The sequence below is a fragment of the Leopardus geoffroyi genome, chromosome B1 (assembly GCF_018350155.1).
Source record: "Leopardus geoffroyi isolate Oge1 chromosome B1, O.geoffroyi_Oge1_pat1.0, whole genome shotgun sequence".
NCBI lineage: Eukaryota > Metazoa > Chordata > Mammalia > Carnivora > Felidae > Leopardus > Leopardus geoffroyi.
In genome coordinates, this window is record NC_059327.1 from 9,340,872 (window position 1) to 9,359,937 (window position 19,066).

Genomic DNA, 19,066 nt, shown 5'->3' on the forward strand with positions numbered 1-19,066 from the left:
GATCTCTGAGTATCTCAGGCAGAATGAATACAAAGAAAACATCGTAGTATGACTGTTGAAAACAGGGGCTCCTGGGTGGCTCAGTCAGTTAAGCATTCGTCTCTTGATTTTGGCTGAGGTCATCATGTCTTGGTTGGTGAGACTGAGCCCCACGTTAGGGCTGTCAGCACGGAGCCTTCTTGCATTCTCTCTTTTCTCTGCCTTCTCCTTCACACACATGTGCATGCTCTTTCTCTCTCAAAGTAAATAAACATTAACAATAATAATAATAACAATAACAATAACAATAACAATAACAATAATAATAATAATAATAATAATAATAATAAAGACAGTTGAAAACCAAAGACAGGAGACAGGTTCAAAGGTAGTCTGAGAAAATATCTATTACTTTCAAAGGAGCAACAAATGGGCACACAACTTCTGAAGTGATTGGAGCCAGAAGAAACAGGTGAAGACACCCTCAATTCCTTAAGTACACTGTGATAGTCTAGACCCAAAGTCATGGTGAATTTCCAATTGATATTTACAAAATTAACAGAAAAGAAACACTATGGATTTGATTTTAGAGATGTAGTAGGCAAGACTTGATGGGCTTCATGTTGGAAGTGGGTAAAGGGTAAAATGAGATTATATACATAGTTTTTCCTTGTTAATTTTACTCAAACCACTGATTCCAATGATAGATATGAGTTGGTATGGGGCAGAGTGTGTGGGAGGAAAAAATCATCAACTATTAGATACCTATACACACACACACACACACACACACACACACACACACACCTACACACCCATACATACATATATTATACATATATTTCAGCAGTATAAGAGGATTGAATTCAAAGATGGTGGTCCGGGTGTTGTCTTTACTCTTTCTTAATAGAACTGTACTTTGACGTTTTCCCTTGTAATTTTGAAGTGCCTCCAACTGTGGAGAGAGCTTATTTTCCTGCCACAACTATGTTGGCCTCACCATGTCATTTGCCTTGGTTAATTTATTACATAGGTTATGTAATTCTGCTAAGATGTAAATTCACTTACGTAGTTTAGTTTGTTTTCTTGATATCTTTCCCTAGAACATAGCTTACCTGGCTGCTTGTGCCAGAAAAACATCCAAGTATAATGAGCCTGACCCAACTTGCAGCCTGAATGTAAGCATAGCTGAATTCCATCAGTATCATCCACACTCTAGATCGACACCCCGACCTACCTAGTCATAAGCACAAAAATGAATGTCTTTGTAGTCTGATAAACTTGAGTGGATTTTTGCTCAAAAATTAGAGACATCTGTTACTGGGATTGCGATGTTGCTCTTCTACAAAATATGTGCCATTGTCTTTGGAATAGAGCAAGACAAGTGAGGCAAGCCTTAGAAGAGGATGTAAACAGCGCAACACACATTGTGGTAAAAGTTCAGTCGAATTCACACGTATGGTAACCTAGGAATGATAGTATGTACTTGCGCACAAGAAAAGCAAGTGGAAGCAACAAATTAATTCCAGTCCTTGGGCGTTTGGTATCTGTGCTTGTTAAAATAATAGAAAAAGAAGCGGAGTAGAAAAGACCTGACTGGCACTCTAACAATACTCTGAAGTCAATAGAGAGATCCCCAAGTTCTAGGACTTTCTCAGTTAGAAAATGAACTAGCTCTCACCAAGTAAAACTAGGCCCATTATATCTCCCACTCAGGAAAAAATCCGAATTCAATGTCTCCCCTTACTTCACAGCCTTAAGACAGAAATCACAGCAAGGCCATGGTCATTAGGACTAATAGGTACCTTTCCGATTGAACTAATGGGCCCTCAAAGACTACAGATATGGTCTCGTGAAGCCTTTTACACTGTAAAAGTTTTACTTGCATCTAGAGAGAGAGTAAACTGTGGGTGTAACTTTGGGGACATAAAATGAAACAGAATCAAATGAATAGGAAAACTCAGGGTTTCTATGAAGTTGAATCAGCCTAAGTTTTACCAGCCTGCATTAAAAGACACTGAGGCTATTCAAGGTATGAAGACCCTCGCTTCTCCTTCCTTAAAGATGGTTTAAAGAACTTCTCAGTCTCTCAGGAGGATATGTTTCCTACCACTCCCTTCAGATGTAGCAAAGGACGACGATGAAAAAGGAAGCACATTCACACGATAGACAAAGAGCCCAAGAAATTAAGAGACTTAGGACATATATTCAGGGAGAACAGGGATTTAATCAAGGATAGAAAGATCTCGAAAAATTTGGGCCCACTCTAAGACGACATCACAAAATTGGCCCAGTGGATTTCAGAATGACCATGAATTAGGGACTTGTAAGTGTCTTGCCTTGTCAGCATTTTGGAATGGGAGTATTTAATGCAGTTATACTTCCCTCTTTCATAGTGTATACTGCATTTTGGAAGAAAGCATAACTAGTGTTTTATTTCAAGTTTCTAGGTCAAGAAGATTCACTTCCTGACCTGATAAAGATCACTAGGAAATTCTTGAAGATGCAGAGATTAATTTTAAGGCAGCAAAAATCAGTCATTTAAAAGCCATTAGAGTAGTGGGGGCATGTTAGGAAAATACCTGTTGGAATAGTTTCACAGGCATAAGAAACATCAAGCCCAGGTTCTGACATAAAAAACATACCTGCATGTGCAAGAAAGAACACAGCAATAGGTCTCTATATTGGCTTAAGAAGAATATTAATAAGAGATGAAGATAGGAAAGAAATAATCAGTATGTGAAGTATTTAGGTTTCTGCGAGAATTTTAGATTTCACCTAAGGAGAGATGGAAAAACATCTCAGGGTTTTAGACATCCTAACTTGATGTCACTCAATGAAAATGTGTTTACTTTGTTATAATATGCTGTAGGGAACAAGTGCAGAATCAGCTAACTGGCAGTCATTCAGGCAAGCAATGAAGGTGGTAATGGATTAGGGTGTCTTAGTGGTGTATTAATGAGAGGTGCTTAGATCTGGGGTTTACTTTGAAGGTTAAGCTTTCATGATTGGTCGGTGTATTTTATTTGGAGTGTGAGAGAAAAAGCAGAATTCAGGAGAAGAGCAAGATTTCCAGACTAACTTAAAGCATCCAGTTATCAATAATCAAGGTAAAAATGTATGGCTGCAGAAGTTTTCGTTTGTATGTATGTTTTTTTGTGGAACAGTGGTGGTGTTCAGGATTTTGCTTTTATACACAGCCAGTTTGAGTTGCTGATTAGATATCCATGCAAAATTTGACAAGGCTATTTGGCTTATGAGATTGCTATCAAGGAGAAACATTTAAGATGGAAATATGTATGTTTGGGAGTTGTTTTTAGATGCTATTTGAAATCACAAGACAGCATACGATGATCAGTGGATAAGGAATTGGTATGGTCCAAATGATAAATCCTGGGGCATTCCAAGGCCAAATAAAAGATGAAAAGAAAAATGTCAAGTAGTTTGAGATCAAGTTTATTGGCAAAGGAGGAAATTAAAAACATTAAGGCACAATAGACAGTAATTGAAGAGAATGTTGTAAAGAGAAGAAGGTAGTTAGCTGAATCAATTTGATATGCCAACTAAGGTGAATGATGAGAAACTCACCATTAGATTTAGCAATATGAAAGTCATTTGTCAGTAACTTCTGTATTGATCAATTTTGGAAAAAATCCGTTTCCGTGGAGGATGAGGGAAGAAAACATAATTGGAATGGTTGTTTGGTTAACAAAAGGTAAAGGTGGCAAGGGAATTGAAGATCTATGAAAGGATATAATTATCATTATTTACCATGAAATTTAATCCAGCTAAGAAATCAAGATAAAAGGGTTGTTGCAATAGAAAAACACTGGTATGATCAATAGAGTGTTGGTCTTCGTAAGGTTGAAGTTGTTGTTTCTGCAAATATGATAACGAGATAGTAAGAGAAAAAATGATAATCAAGAAATAGGATAAGTAAAGAGGTAGGTCATATCCTGATTGGGATCCAAGAAGAAAAAATAATAGGTCTTAGAGAAAAAATAATGAAAATTAATCATATATGGCTTTTATTTAATAAAAATGTACAAATACCAGCTTATTAATTGTCACAAATATGCCACACTAATAGAAGATGTTTATCATATTGGAACAGGGTTTGAGAGCTTTGGGAACTCTGTACTATCTTTTAAATTCTTCCATAATCTAAAGCAATTCTAAAATTTTTTAAATGTTTAAATGTTTACATTTTAAAACAGTGGGATATTGAAACATTTAGAAAACTTTGAAAACGTTTCCCAGTGCTTTGTCAAGGAGCTCAGAGGTCAATGAATTTGAGTAGCAGTGAATTTTTTTTTTTTAAATGAAGAAGTGAATGGGAACAGCCTAAGCTTCTTTAGATAGAAACAAGTAGGGTGGAATGTAGGGTGATAAAATTTGGGCATAATGAAGGGCCATATGCGAGGAGGTTAAGTGATGGCAAGGGAGCATATTCTAGAAACAGCAATGTACATTAAAAGAAAAGTTCCTCCGCTTCCAAGTCCATTCCAGGAGGGATTTGGGAAAGAGAACCTTAACCCTTGAGAAGGCTGAAAGGGAATTGTGTTATCAAGAGAGAGCAAAGCTGTAGAACAAATAGTGAGAAACAAAGCTTGTGGGTATAGAAACAGTTATTTCAGAGTAAGAAGTACTAACAATGGCAAAGAGAGGGCCACATGGGTGACTCAGTTGGCTAAGTATCTTGATTTCTGCTCAGGACATCATCTCACAAACTGTGAGAGCTAATGTTATAGAAACTAAAACAGCGATCCCAATTAGCAAGGAGCTATCAAATAAGGGCTCAAGCAAATTAAGACAAGGATATTTTGCTAGATATCACAATATGGTTGCTGTGATTTGGCAAAATAGTGCCCAAGGAGTGAAGATCATTGCAACTTGCTGGAAGGTTGGACAGACCTGAAGGAGAAAAAAAGGAGGTGACTAAGTGAATCCTTTTCAAGACAAATTAAAAATAAAGTAAGTTTCACTATGAAAAGGGGAACACTGCAGCAATAGCCCCAAGGGTATATTGAGTTGAGATAATTATTTTTATAAGATTCTGAGGGATTTATAGACAAGATGGTGCAGTAAGAGGGCACTAAGCTCACTTCCTCCCACAGACACTTCTAGGTAGCACCCCATCAGTGTAAATAACCCAGAAAATTACCCCAGAACTGGCTTAACAGACTCTCCAAGTTAATCACAGAGAAGAGAGCACATTGAAAATGTTAGGAAGGGCAGAGAGGCAGGCCAGAATCAAAGTGACTGACAAGACCGTAGGGTGGGACACCACAGGAACAGAGAAAAGAGGCAATACTCCATCCCAGGCACCCCAGGCATGGGGGACCTGCCCTAGGAAGACAAATACCCAAATTTGGCTCTGAAAACCAAAGAGGCTCAACTTTGCCAGTTTGTGAAACGAAACAAAACAAAATAAAACAAAACAAAAAACAATCAGTGGGGCTTGACACCTGGAACTTTAAAAACCAACAGCTAGACTGGGCAGGAGGGAGCGGGGAGGTCACAAGGCAACAGGAAATGGAGTTCACATCCAGTAAAGAGTCAGCATAACCAACAACTCCACTGAAATACAACATAGAAGCAGCAGCTGAAAACATGCCTGGGTTATACACGAAAATTTACTCATCTCACATGTGCTGGAGGGCCAGGGGTCTTTAGAAAAGTCTAAGAACAAGAGAGATGGCATGCATAATTTCCCTCTGCAACATCCCAGGCTAGATACATAGACATCTGCAGGAACCAACATGAACACTCTTCACCTAGCTTGCTCACAGTGCCCCGCCCCCTTCTCTAGCTTACTACTGCGGACCTGCCCATCAAACTCACACTTGGCAGTTCTCCTAAATGGCTACAATTCTCCCCTCCACCCACAACAGATCCACAAACAATATTAACACCCTGTGCCTCACCCCTGCTCTCTCCCACAACCTGCCATCCCAACCATTCTTAGCAGAAATTCTCCAAGGCACTTCAGGTCCTTTCTCACAGCAGACCAGGGCAAAACTTGCTAACACCACCCCCGCGTTCTCCTGAAAATCTGCTCTTTGCAGAAGCCTATCCAAAGCAGCTCCAAAAATAGGGCATCATACATCAGCCCAGAAAGTAGCAACCATCACTCCAAAGTGACTCCTGCCCTGAGGAAAGGGGAAGATAACCACATACACTGCATCCACTGTGGCTCCAGCAGTGAGCTGGGGATAGACATCTGGTGTAATTATAGGTCTTACTTGCCAATCAAAGTCTCTCAAGGAACAACACACAGAGTGACCTGCAGTTTGGTGTGACTGCAGTTTTGGAAAATACCTGACCTGACCTAACTCAAACTCAAAGCACCCAAACTGGCCCACTAACAGCACAATGGCCAAACTTCAGCCACAATAGGCAGAGAGCCATCACAGATGCCTGGATGGAAATAAAACACACTCCAGGCTAATGGTAGGGTACATGCACATACCTAAGAGACACCTATGGAGCACCAGGTTCTGGTAAAGAGGCAACACCGCACTGCGTGGCACTACAGGACCTCTTCTCCATAAAGCCACTACTTTCAACAGCAGGAGACATAGGTGACTTTCTTAACACACAGAAACCAACACACACAGTTACATAAAAAAAAATAATAAGATTATGTCCCAAATATGACAACAGTACAAAAATCATAGCCATAGAGCTACACAAAATACACTTAAGAAGTATGCCTGATGGAGAATCAAAAGTCATTAAAATACTGGACATAAGAATAGAATGGAGCACCTCACTGAGACCCTCCACAAAGAGAAATGCTGAAAGAAGAATCTGAGATGAAGAACTCAATAACAGATTAAAAACACAGCAGAGGGAATAAATAGACTAGAGGAAGCAAAAGAATGGTTCAGGGACATGGAAAGCAGTCAAGCTAAAAAGAGAAAAAAATTATGAGAAAAGATGAAGCAAACTCAGTGATACTATCAAGTACAAAATCTTTGCAATATAGGGGCCTCTGACAAGGACAAGAGTGAGAAAAGGGAGCATAAAATTTAACTGAAAATATAGTAGCTGAAAAATTCCTGAATCTGGGGAAAGAATTAGAAATCAAGATCCAGGAGGCACAGAGATCCCCCAAGGAGGTCCACACCAAGTCACAAAGTAATGAAAATGGCAAAAATGTAGTGATAAGGAGAGAATTTTAAAAGCAGCAAAACAGTTATAACAAGGGAAATACCATAAGACCATCAGCAGAGTTTTCAGCAGAAATTTGCAAGGCAGACTGGAGTGGCATGATATATTCAATGTGATGCAAGAAAAAAATCTGCAACCAGTTCTACTCTATCTAGCAAAGCTATCATGCAGAATGAAGCAGAGATAGAATTTCCCAAACACGAGCTGCAAAAATTCACCACTAAATCAGCCCAATAGAAATGTTAAAGGGGATTCTTCGAGTGGTAAAGACACACCATAAGCAGGAGTATGAAAAGAAGAAAGCACAAAAGTAGTAAAATTAATTAAATCTATAAATATCAGTCAAGGGATTCACAAAATAAAAAAACGTAAATGACGTCACCATATACCTAAAGTGTAGACAGAGGGTAGTAAAACTTTATTGCTTTTGAAGTAGGTTCAAACTTAAGTGGCCATTCACTTAATATAGACTACTATATGCCCAAGATGTTTTATATAAACCTAAGGGTGACCACAGTTGAAAAATCAGTAGTAGATACACAAAAAATAAAGAAAAAGGGACCTAAGTATATCACTAAAGAAAGCCATCAAGCCAGAAAACAAAAGAGCAAAGAAAGAAAAGAACAGAGAAGAACCACAAAAACAACTGTGAAATAGGTAACACAATGGCAATAATACCTATCAATAATTACTTTGAATTTAAATGAACCAAATGCTCCAATCAAAAGATGTAAGGTTAACGCCTAAAAAAGCAAGACCCATTTATATGCTGCTTCAAAACTCACTGCAGACCTAAAGACAAATGCGGATTGAAAGTCAAGGGATAGACAAACATTTATCACACAAATGGAAATGAAAGCAAAGCCAGGTCACAGTACCTTTATGAATCAAAATAGACGTTAATACAAAGATTGTAACGAGAAAAAGAAGGACACTACATCATCATAAAGCTAACAATCTGACAAGAAATTATAACAATTATAAATACTTACGCATTCAACATGGAAGCACCCACACCCAAAGCAGCTATTAGTAAACAAAATCAACAAGGAAACAGTGCCTTTTGATGATGCATTGGATTCACATTCAATCAGATATATGAAGAATATTCCTTAATACAGCAGAATACACATTATTTTCAAGAGTGCATGGAACATTCTCCAGAGTAGTTTACATTTTAGGCCACAAAACCAATCTCAAAAAATTCAGAAAGATTGAAGCCACATCACGCATCTTTTCTGACTACAACACTATGAAAAGTCAAAATCAACCACAGGCAAAAATCTGGAAAGAACAAAAACACATGGAGGTTATGTAACTTGTTACTAAACAAAGAATTGGTCAACCAAGAAATCAAAGAGGAAATCAAAAAGTACATGGTGACAAATGAAAATGAAAACACAATTGTCCAAAATCTGTTCTGAAAAGGAAGTTTATACCAATACAGGCCCACCTCCAAAAGCAAGAAAAATCTCAATTCAAATGTAACCATATACCTTAAAGAACAGAAACAAAAGAACAAAACCCCAAACCCACTGAATGAAGAAAATAAAGATGTGAGCCAAAAAAAGGATAGAAGCTAAATGATAGAACACAAACCATGAGCTAATTCTTTGAAAAGATCAACAAATTTGAAAAAGAGAGGGAAAAAGAGAGATGAAAAGGGTACTCAAAATCAGAAATGAAAGAAATAACATCCAACACTACATGAATACCTAAGGTTATAAAAGAATATTAAAAATTATGTATCAAAAAAGGTCCAAGTTGGAAAAAAAATGGCTAAATTCCTACAAGCATATAACCTCCCAGACCAAAACAGGAAGAAATAGAAAATTGAGCACACTGTTATCCAGGAAAGAAATTCAATCAACAAACTCCTAACAAACAAAAGTCTAGGACCAGATGGCTTCACAGGTGAATTCAACCAAACCTTTTAAAAAGAGTATCTATTCTTATGAAACTATTGCAAAAAAAAAAAAAAAAAAAAAAAAAAAAAAAAAAAAAAAAAAAAACTATTCCAAAAAATTTGGAAGGGAAACTTCCAAATTCATTCTATGAGGTTAGCATTGCCCTGATACAAAAACCAGCTAAAGACACCACTAAAAAATAGAGAAATATCCCTGATGAACATAGATTCAAAAGTTCTCAACAAGATACTAGCAAACTGAACTCAACAATCCATTTAAAAAAATCATTCACCACAATCAAGTGGGATTAATTACTTGGTTCCAAGAGTGGTTCAATATTCACAAGTCAATGTGATACATCACATCAGTAAGAGAAAGCGTAACAATTTTATCATTTCAGTAGATGCAGAAAAAGCATTTGGCCAAGTACAACATCCATTCATGATAAAAACCCTCAACAAAGTAGCTTCAGAGGGAACATACCTCAACATAATAAAGACCATATATGGAAAACCTATAGCAATCATCATCTTTAATGGCAGAAAACTGAGAGGAGGTCAGGAACAAGGCAAGGATGTCCACTCTCTCCACTTTTCATCCAAAAAGTATCCAAAGTCCTAGCCACAGCACCAGAGAATAAAAAGAAATAAAAAATCCCCATCATTAAGGAAGAAGTAATACTTTCATTATTTGTATATAACATGATACTATAAGTAGAAAACCCAAAAAACTCCACTAAATAACTGCTAGAACTGATAAATGAATTCAGTAAGGTTGTAGATACAAAACCAATGTATACAAATCTCTTGTTTCCATACACTAATAAAGAAGCAGCAGGAACAGAAATTAAGGAATCAATCTGATTTACAATTGCAGCAAAAATAAGATACATAGGAATAAATCTAACCAAAGAAGTCAAAGACCTGTACTCTGAAAACTGTAAAACACTGATGAAAGAAATTAATGAGGACACAAATGGAGAAACATTCCATGCTCATGGAATGTAAGAATATTAGATATATTACCCAAATAAATCTACACATTTAATACAATCCCAATCAAAATACCACCATTTTTCAGAGCTAGAACAAACAATGCTAAAATTTATATGGAACGACAAAACCCTAAATAGCCAAAGCAATCTTGAAAAAGAAAAGCAAAGCTGGATGTATCACAATTCTGGACTTCAAGCTACATTACAAAGCTATAGACACCAAAACAGTATGGTAGGTACTGGCACAAAAACAGACACATAGATCAGTGGCAAAGAATAGAAAATCCAGAAATGGACCCACACCTATATGGTCAACTCATCTATGACAAAGCAGGAAAGAATATCCCATGGGAAAAAAGACTGTCTCTTCCACAAAGTGTATTGGGAAAACTGGACAGCAACACGCAAAAGATTGAAACTGAACCACTTTTTTACACCATACACAAAAATTGAAGATGGATCAAAGACCTAAGTGTGAGACAGAAAACCATCAAAATCCTGGAGGAGAACACAGGTAGTAACCTCTTTGACCTTGGCCTCAGCAATTTCTTACTGGATACGTTGCCAAAGGGAAACAGAAACAAACATGAATTTTGGGGACTTCAAGATAAAAAAAAAACTTCTGCACAGCAAAGGAAACTAAAACTAAAAGGCAAACCTTCAGAATGGGAGAAGAGATTTTCAAATGACGTATCTGATAAAGCACTGGTATCCAAAATCTATAAAGAACTTATCAAACTGAACACCCAAAAAACAAATAACTCAGTTAAGAAATGGGCAGAAGACATGAATAGACACTTTTCCAAAGACAACATACAGATGGCCAATAGCCATATGACAAGATGGTCAATATTACTTGTCATCAGGGAAATACAAATCAAAACTAGGATGAGATAATAGTTCACACTGTTAGAATGGGTAAAATTAACAACACAGGAAACAATAGATGTTCACCAGGATATGGAGCAAGGGGAACCCTCTTACACTGTTGGTGGAAATACAAACTGGTGCAACCACTATGGAAAACAGTATGGAGATTCCTCATGAAGTTAAAAATAGAACTACCCTGGGACCCAACAACTGCACTACTAGGTATTTACCCAAAGGATACAAAGATACTGGTTTTAAGGGGTATATATATATATATACCCCAATTTTTAGAGAAGCATTATCAACAATAACCAAACTGTGGAAACAGCCCAAGTGTCCATTGATGAGGAATGGATAAAGAAGATGTGGTATATACACAATGGAGTATTAGCCATCAAAAACAATGGAATCTTGCCATTTGCAATGATGTAGATGGAAAAAGAATGCATTATGCTAAGCAATGTAAGTCAGAGAAAGACGAATACCATGGAATTTAAGAAACATAACAGATGAACATATGGTAAGGGAAAAAAATAATGAAGCAAACCGTATATGACTCTTAATGATAAAGAACAAACCGAAGGTTGATGGAGGGATGGTGAATGGGGAATGGGCTAAATGGCTTATGGGTACTGAGGGCACTCATTGTGTTGAGCACTGAGTATTATATGTAAGTGGTGAGTCACTGAATTCTACTCCTGAATCTAGTATTACACTATATGTTAACTAGAATTTAAATAAAAACTTGGGGGAAAAAAAGCAAGAATGAAATCTTGTCATTTGCAATGACATGAATGGAGCTAGAAAGTACAATGCTAAGCAAAGTCAGAGAAAGAAAAATACCTTATGATTTCACTCATATGCAGAATTTAAGAAACAAATGAACAAAGGGAAAAAAAAGAGACAAAGAAATAGACTCTTATTATAGAGAACAAACAGACGGGAGGAGGGTCGCAGATGGAGTAAGTAAATGATGGTATTAGGGAGGGCATGATGATGAGCACTTGGTGATGTATGGAAATGTTAAATCACTGTATTTTATTCCTGAAACTAATTTCACACTGAATGTTAACTGGAATTAAAATAAAAACTTTTACAAAAAAGGAAGTCAGAGCTTAGCTTTGTGGAACACATCAGTGTACCAGCGTACGATGCGAACTACTAGATTCATGTATGTTGACCACATACATTTTAACAGCCACTGTCCTAGCAATTTTGTTCTACATCAACTTCTCCTTATAATAACCATTATAATTCTGATTTTACAGATTCAAGAATTTGAGGCAGAGAGAGTATAAGGTAAGCTCTTTGACTTAAGTGTTAGTAAATGGTGGAACTAGGGTTCAGCATAGGCCATCCAAGTTCAGGATCTACACTTCATCTTTTGACTATGTTGTTGCTCAGCTAGAGGATATAAGATGTAGGATCAAGAAAATAATGCTACTTCACACATCAAGATGGTAAGGGCTATTATTTCTGTGAAATAAGACCTGAAATTTTTCAGATGTCTCATCATGTGATTTTTGAATTTGCATTTTAAATACTGTTTGGTTCTTTAACACCAAGAAAATTTTAAGCTTCTTCTGTTGGTAATACTGCCAATCATTAATAGAACACACAATAAAACATTCTGGAAGAAGGGTACCCTTAACTCAGGACTCATAGTTTCCCAAGACAAAATTAAAAACATGAACAGGAGCTGAAAAATATAAAGGCATGCAGTAAATCAATGACTAGGAATTTTGTCTTCAAAAGTGATTGTCAGTATAAAGAAGTCCCATAATTAGACTTAAGACTTAAAAGATCAGAAGTCTCTATTTGTTTATATTTTAAAGAATATTAAAACTATGACTAAAAAAATAAGCTATCAAAACACGAAGCATTTAAAAATCATAACAAATATCATTTCTAGACATGTTCTAGAATTATCAGGAGTGTGTTTTTCTGTGTCAAGTTGAAGTTAGAGATACAATTTGAACATTAGGTACAGGGGAAGAGAGCATTAGTTAAGTTAAAAATAGGACCGAAGATATTACTCAGAATGCATCTAAGAGACATCTGAAATGGGACAATTTACGAAGATGAAACCACAAGTAAACTAAGAATATGAGACCAGAGTCTTAGAAGATAGGAATAGCAATAACAAAAGATAGTATTTGATGATAAAACCTCGAAGTATTTCCCAGAATACTTCAGTTTCAAAAAGTTTCGCAGGTGCCTAACAGGGATACAAATAAATCTACAACTACCTGTACTATCATTAAACTGTCCTATACTTAAGACAAAGAGAAGATAAAACCAATGGAAAGCAAACTACAACAAAGACAACTAATTTCCAAACAGCAAAAGTTGAAGACAGCAGACAATGGAAAAACATGTTTAAAGCCCTGAGAAAAAATAGTTTTTCATATTAAAAATTAAACATGAGCAAATTTACCACCAATATATCCTACCTGTAAGAACTGCAAAAGCAGATTTGAAAAATCAATGTAAGTATGTTAATACTAGACAAAATGCATTTAAATAGAAAATTGTTACCAGGAAACACTATTACTTTTACATAGCATTCACTATGTTTAATCTACTCTATAAATAGAACACTTTGGAGCTTTTACATATGTAACATGATGATTCTAGTTTTGTTTAATTTGAAATTAATAGATTCAACACAATACTTTTAAATCCATCTTCCCAGGGAAGAATTAAAAGTGAGTCCTTCAACAATCAAGAGAACAAAAAGAAAAAAATATTGTGTATTTGAGTTTGAAGAATAAAATAAACAGCAAGAATATTTAACATATAGAAGAGTAAAATGGATTTTACCAAGTTATTTCCATGTATATATTTAACACTCAAAGAAGCCCCTACAAATCTTCAACAATCAGTATCATTGTACTGAATACATTCTCTAAATATATACCTAATTTAGAAAGGAGTCCTAGAGAAATAAAAATTTAGTATAAATTCTTCTAAATACTTGGAGATGTCTTAATATTAGAAAATACATGTGAAGGATAATAAAAATACTATCTTCCAAAATGGATGAAATGCAACCAAGTATTTAGGGAGAGATTAGATCTACAAATGCCTCTCTGCTAAAGAGGAATAAACATTTGATGGCTGTAAACCTCAGGTGGTGATGAATGGAGTGTGCTGCTCTGATCTCCTTCATGTGAATCTGTAGTGAGGGGGTAGTGCCTGGACACACTCCAGGTGCTGTAATGTTGGATCTGTTACATCCATTGTGTTCATGCTAAGGACATATTATTCCCATGCTGTCACAATGACTGAACACAGCAGGGGAATATTGCTGGCCCAGCCCTTTCCATCCAGGGCTAAGTCTAACAGGCAATCTTCACTTTGGAACACCCTCCATTTACTGGCCTGAGACCCCTCCTATACAACCCTGCTTCCATCCATGTCCGCTGTAGACCTGAAGCTCTACACACCTACTTCTGCACTATCCTTTATCCTGCAAAGGCAGGTTAACTCCCCACTAACTGCCACGGATAATTTACACTCATCACCAGGAGATAGTGCAGATTGAACACACTGGAGTCAAGGAGAAATGCTTGTGTGTCTCAGGAAATCTTCATAGACACCATTTGGTGCTCATGTAGCTCAATTCTAACAGTGTGAGGACCGTGCAACAGTCCAGATCCGAGAACGGCAGCATTTCCAAGACCTTCTCACTTTCTTTGAGTAAGAATTTAAGTCAGCTCACCAAGTAAGCGGTCAAAAATTTCAGAGAGGAGTGCAGTGGCTGAGGCCATTTATAACGCAGAATTCAAGAAAGAGACATTGCTTCATGACCAACAAGAGTTAGGGGGTTTAGTTCCTCCATCTCAACTCTAGTCTTTTTCCCTCAGGAAAAAGGGCTAATGGAAAACGTGGGGATGATACATCTCAAAAGTATTTGGGTTCGATTGTCCTATCACTGGACCATTGAGTGTACCACCACCTATGCTGTGCTTCACGTCCAACTGCGAAGGCAGTTTCAAGAGGGTACCTTCTGAGTGAAGGGTGGTTGGCAGAAAGTTTCCAGCTTTGTCATTATCCTATCTGCTGCAGTGTTCACTTCAAGTCCACACTGTTCCTCATCTTTATAAAACCAGTAACTGATTGTAGCAGTGGTACAAATATTCCACCATTCTTGCCGACTTCACTATTGGGCAATCTTTGCTCTAGAGTGCCCTAACATCCCAAGATTTTCTTAGAGTTGCATTTCAACCAGAACCACTTCCTCTCAAACCCTCCTTCCTGCCTACTCTCATTTCCCAATCACCACATCTACATCATGGTCTGAAGGTCCTCTCTGATTGATCTGGATTCTTTTCACTTCACCCTTCAGAGGGGTTTCTTCAGAACCTATATTACACGTGTAATTCCATCTTGACATCTGCCCCTCATAGGGCCTGATTTGACAACCTCCAACTCAGAAATTTAAAACAGCATTTCCCCATGAAATAAAAAGTGTAGAAACAAAATAGAAGTGACCACCAAAACAAAAGTGGTTCTTCAAAAATGTTACCAAAATTGACAATCTTCCATTAAGATTAACCAAGGACAGACTATGAACAAATATACTGTGAAAGAAAAATCAACCACATTATTAAACACACACCTTTATCTATCTCTACAGGAGTTTTCTACTATGAGGAAGAAGGATGGAATTTTATAGTTTTTAGCAAGGGAAGTCAACTAATGTTTGGGGCATAGTTGTCCAAAAAATCCTTCCTAGAAGTGCAAAGAATTGTTCTTGGAGTTAGCAGCCATTGTTTAGATAGTTTGGGTGCAGACTGGAAAAATCAAGGAGCAGCAGCAGAGGGCATAGTCATGCAAGGTTTCCGTGGGAAATTCAGTTCTTCAGGGTGTCTCCCAAACCAACGACCAATTACATAAGCAAATAAGTAGGCTAACTTCTAAGGTGGCCCTGAGTTATTTCTGCCCTTATCCTTGAGTGTGGTTGGATATAGTGACTAGTTTGTAACATGAAATACAACAACACTCATGAACTGTCACTAATGTGATTAGGTTACAAAGGCTGTGTGATTTCCATCTCAGTAATGCTCTCTTGGGAACACTCTTTTGATTTCTTGGCTGGCTCAAGTGTATGAAACCAGCTGCCATGTTATAGAATCCCATGTTGGAGAAAAACCTTGTAGTCCAAAGACCCTAGAAGAACTGAGCCCTTCCTGCAACCGTGGAGAGATCTTGTAAGTTGTTTCTGCCACAGTAGAAATTTGAGAGGACTTGGGTCTAGTTGAAAATGTGAGAGGCTCAGAGTCCGAGGATGAAGCTAAGCCATGGCCTGATCCCTGACTTCCAGAAACTGAGAATGTAACTGTCATTTTCAGATGCTAAGTTTTAGGGTGATTTGTTATGAAGAATCGGTAATTGATAAAAGCCATTACTTATAGAGGAAAAGATTATTTACAAACAACTTTACATAACAATAACATTGTTATAAGGATGTTTTGTAAGATTTGACATTCCCCCAAAAAAGTTTAATAATTTAAGTACTAGAGAGTTTTGTTCAGGGGTTAGGGATATTTACATTAATGTTATGGAACATAGAATTTAAATGGATAAGAAAACATCACTGAAGTAATCTCAAGGCATTAGGCTGTTTAAAAGAAAACTATATACTGCCTAACAACCACTTATTATGAAGTTTTATCAATCAATACTGTGTAGTTTATCTTTCTCTTCCGCAGTATTAATTTTATCATGAATTGATAAATGTATTTCTAGACAGTTAACACTATAATTGAGGGCTCTCTGTTACATAAATCAATTTGGAATTGCCTATTTGAAATTATCATTCATAAATCTGTCCAACACAATATAAAAAGAAATATGCCATATATTTAATTATAGTAGGTGGTTCAGATATTTCTGAAGAGATTTCTGTGTTTAATTATGATCAGAACATTTAAACTGAAGCAACATAGAAAAATGTTTTTAGAAGATTTATGTATCTCCTAAATGGGATTTTCCAAGAATACCCAAATTATTCTGACAAGTAACAGTCACGCCAGCTGTCCTTAAAGAATATGAACAGAATTAAGGCTCAGATAATCAAAGGATGGTACAGTTGTTTTGCCCCACATATGGATGGGGTATGTATAATTTTTCCAGTAAATTAGAAGTCTTTTATGAAAAATATATATACACTGGAGAGTAGATTTCAGAGAATAATATCTGAAAAGGGACTTTATTGGCAATAGAGAAGTAAAAAGTTTTTATAGAAACACATGTAAAATCATGTTGTTAATAAAAATTCAAAGAGATGTGAAACGAGTATTCTATTGAGTGGAAAAACTCGAAACTGGGAGATCTCAAACAAGAAACTGGCAAGAAGCTAGGAGACATGAAACTACGAAAAGACTTTAAAGGGAAAGATGAGGAAGTTGCTTACCTTTTACGATGGATTGGTTATTATAGTGCAGTTCCCAGACAGCAGAGGATTGGTTAAAAGGAACTATTTCAGCACCATTTTAGGTAGATGACTTAAGTTTTAGGATTACCAGGAGACATTTACCAAAAAACAAAACAAAAAAACCAAAAAAACCTCAAAAAAACTATTTTGCTTATGTTCGTGACAAACAGCTACCTTAAGTTTTGCTTAGGTCACTTAACTCTTTTCTCTGCTTAGAAAAACTTTGAGAATGGTCTACATTTTTACAACACAGGTAGGTTTGGTTACTCCAATAATATTAAGAGGGATTTTTCTCCTCTTACTATTCTAATCCAGTGGTTCTCAACTAGGGGTATTTTTGCCCCAAGGGACACTTGGCAATCATTGGAGACATTCTAGCGGTCACCACTAGGGGTGCTGGTGGCATCTGGCTTGCAAAGGCCAGGGATGTTGCTCCAAGTCCTGCAATGCACCTAACACATAAGAAAAAACTGTCTTGCTCATCATGTCAACAGTGCTTTTCAGCAACCCTCCAACAGCTCTACTCATATGGTCTCACTAACATCTATGGTTTCTAGATTCATGTCTAAGCACAGGACTCAACCATTTATATTATCTACATTCCCTCTCTTTCTGAGACCCATTTATCAAACTATCTGCTTGGTATTTGCTTTTGATGGTCTTCAAGTCCCCTGACCTCATCATCTCATCTGAATTCCCATTCGTACTATCAATAAATGGTACCAATTCCCTTCGGATTGAACATTCAGAAAACATAGGCAGGTCTTTCTTACACTTCCCAAATGCCATTTATCAAGGGGTAGTGTGTGTGTGTGTGTGTATGTAGTGGGGGATTGGAGGTACATGGTCATCAAGTACAAACTTCCAGTTATGAGTGTTAGTGATATAACACACAGCATGAGGACTATAGTTAACAGTGTTTTATGGTGTATAGTGAAGTTGAGGAAAACTTAAGAGTTCTCATAAGAAGGAAAACGTTTATGAAAAGATGGATACTAGGTGAACCTACTGTGTTAATCATTTCATCTATGTAAATCAAACCACCATTCTATAGGCCTGAAACTTAGGCAGCGATATATGTCAATTATTTCTCAATATCACTGGGAAAGGATGGGACGGTGGATGAAACAGGTGAAGGGGGTCAAAAGGCACAAAATTCTTGTTATAAAGTAAGTCTTGGGGATGTAAGGTACAACATGGTGATCATAGTTAATATTGTATTATGTATTTCAACACTGCTAAGAGAGGATCTTAAGTTTCAAGAAAAAAATTTTAACACTGCATGGTGATAAATGTTACCCAGGCTTGTTATGATCTGTTTGCTATACATACAAATTTAAAATTATGATGTACACCTGAAATTAACGTAATGTTATAGGTCAGTTATAGCTCACTAAAAAAGACTGGAAAAAAAAGTTTATTTTGATCATTGACAATCTGAGCAAAAACCAATTTGTAATGATATTACATATAAACGGTGCTCAAAATGCCACTGGCTCTAGCCTTTCTCCTTCACCACTAGAAGCACTATACCAGTAGCAATTTTTTTGAAAATGATCATTCAGGGAACATTTTTCCCCATCCGGATTCAGTCTTCCTCCCTGACACTAGAGCTGGCATGGACATCACAACTCCTAAACTGTGTCACCGTAGCAAAAAGTCAGGGCTGAATTTGTGTGGGCTGGGGGACAAACGCAG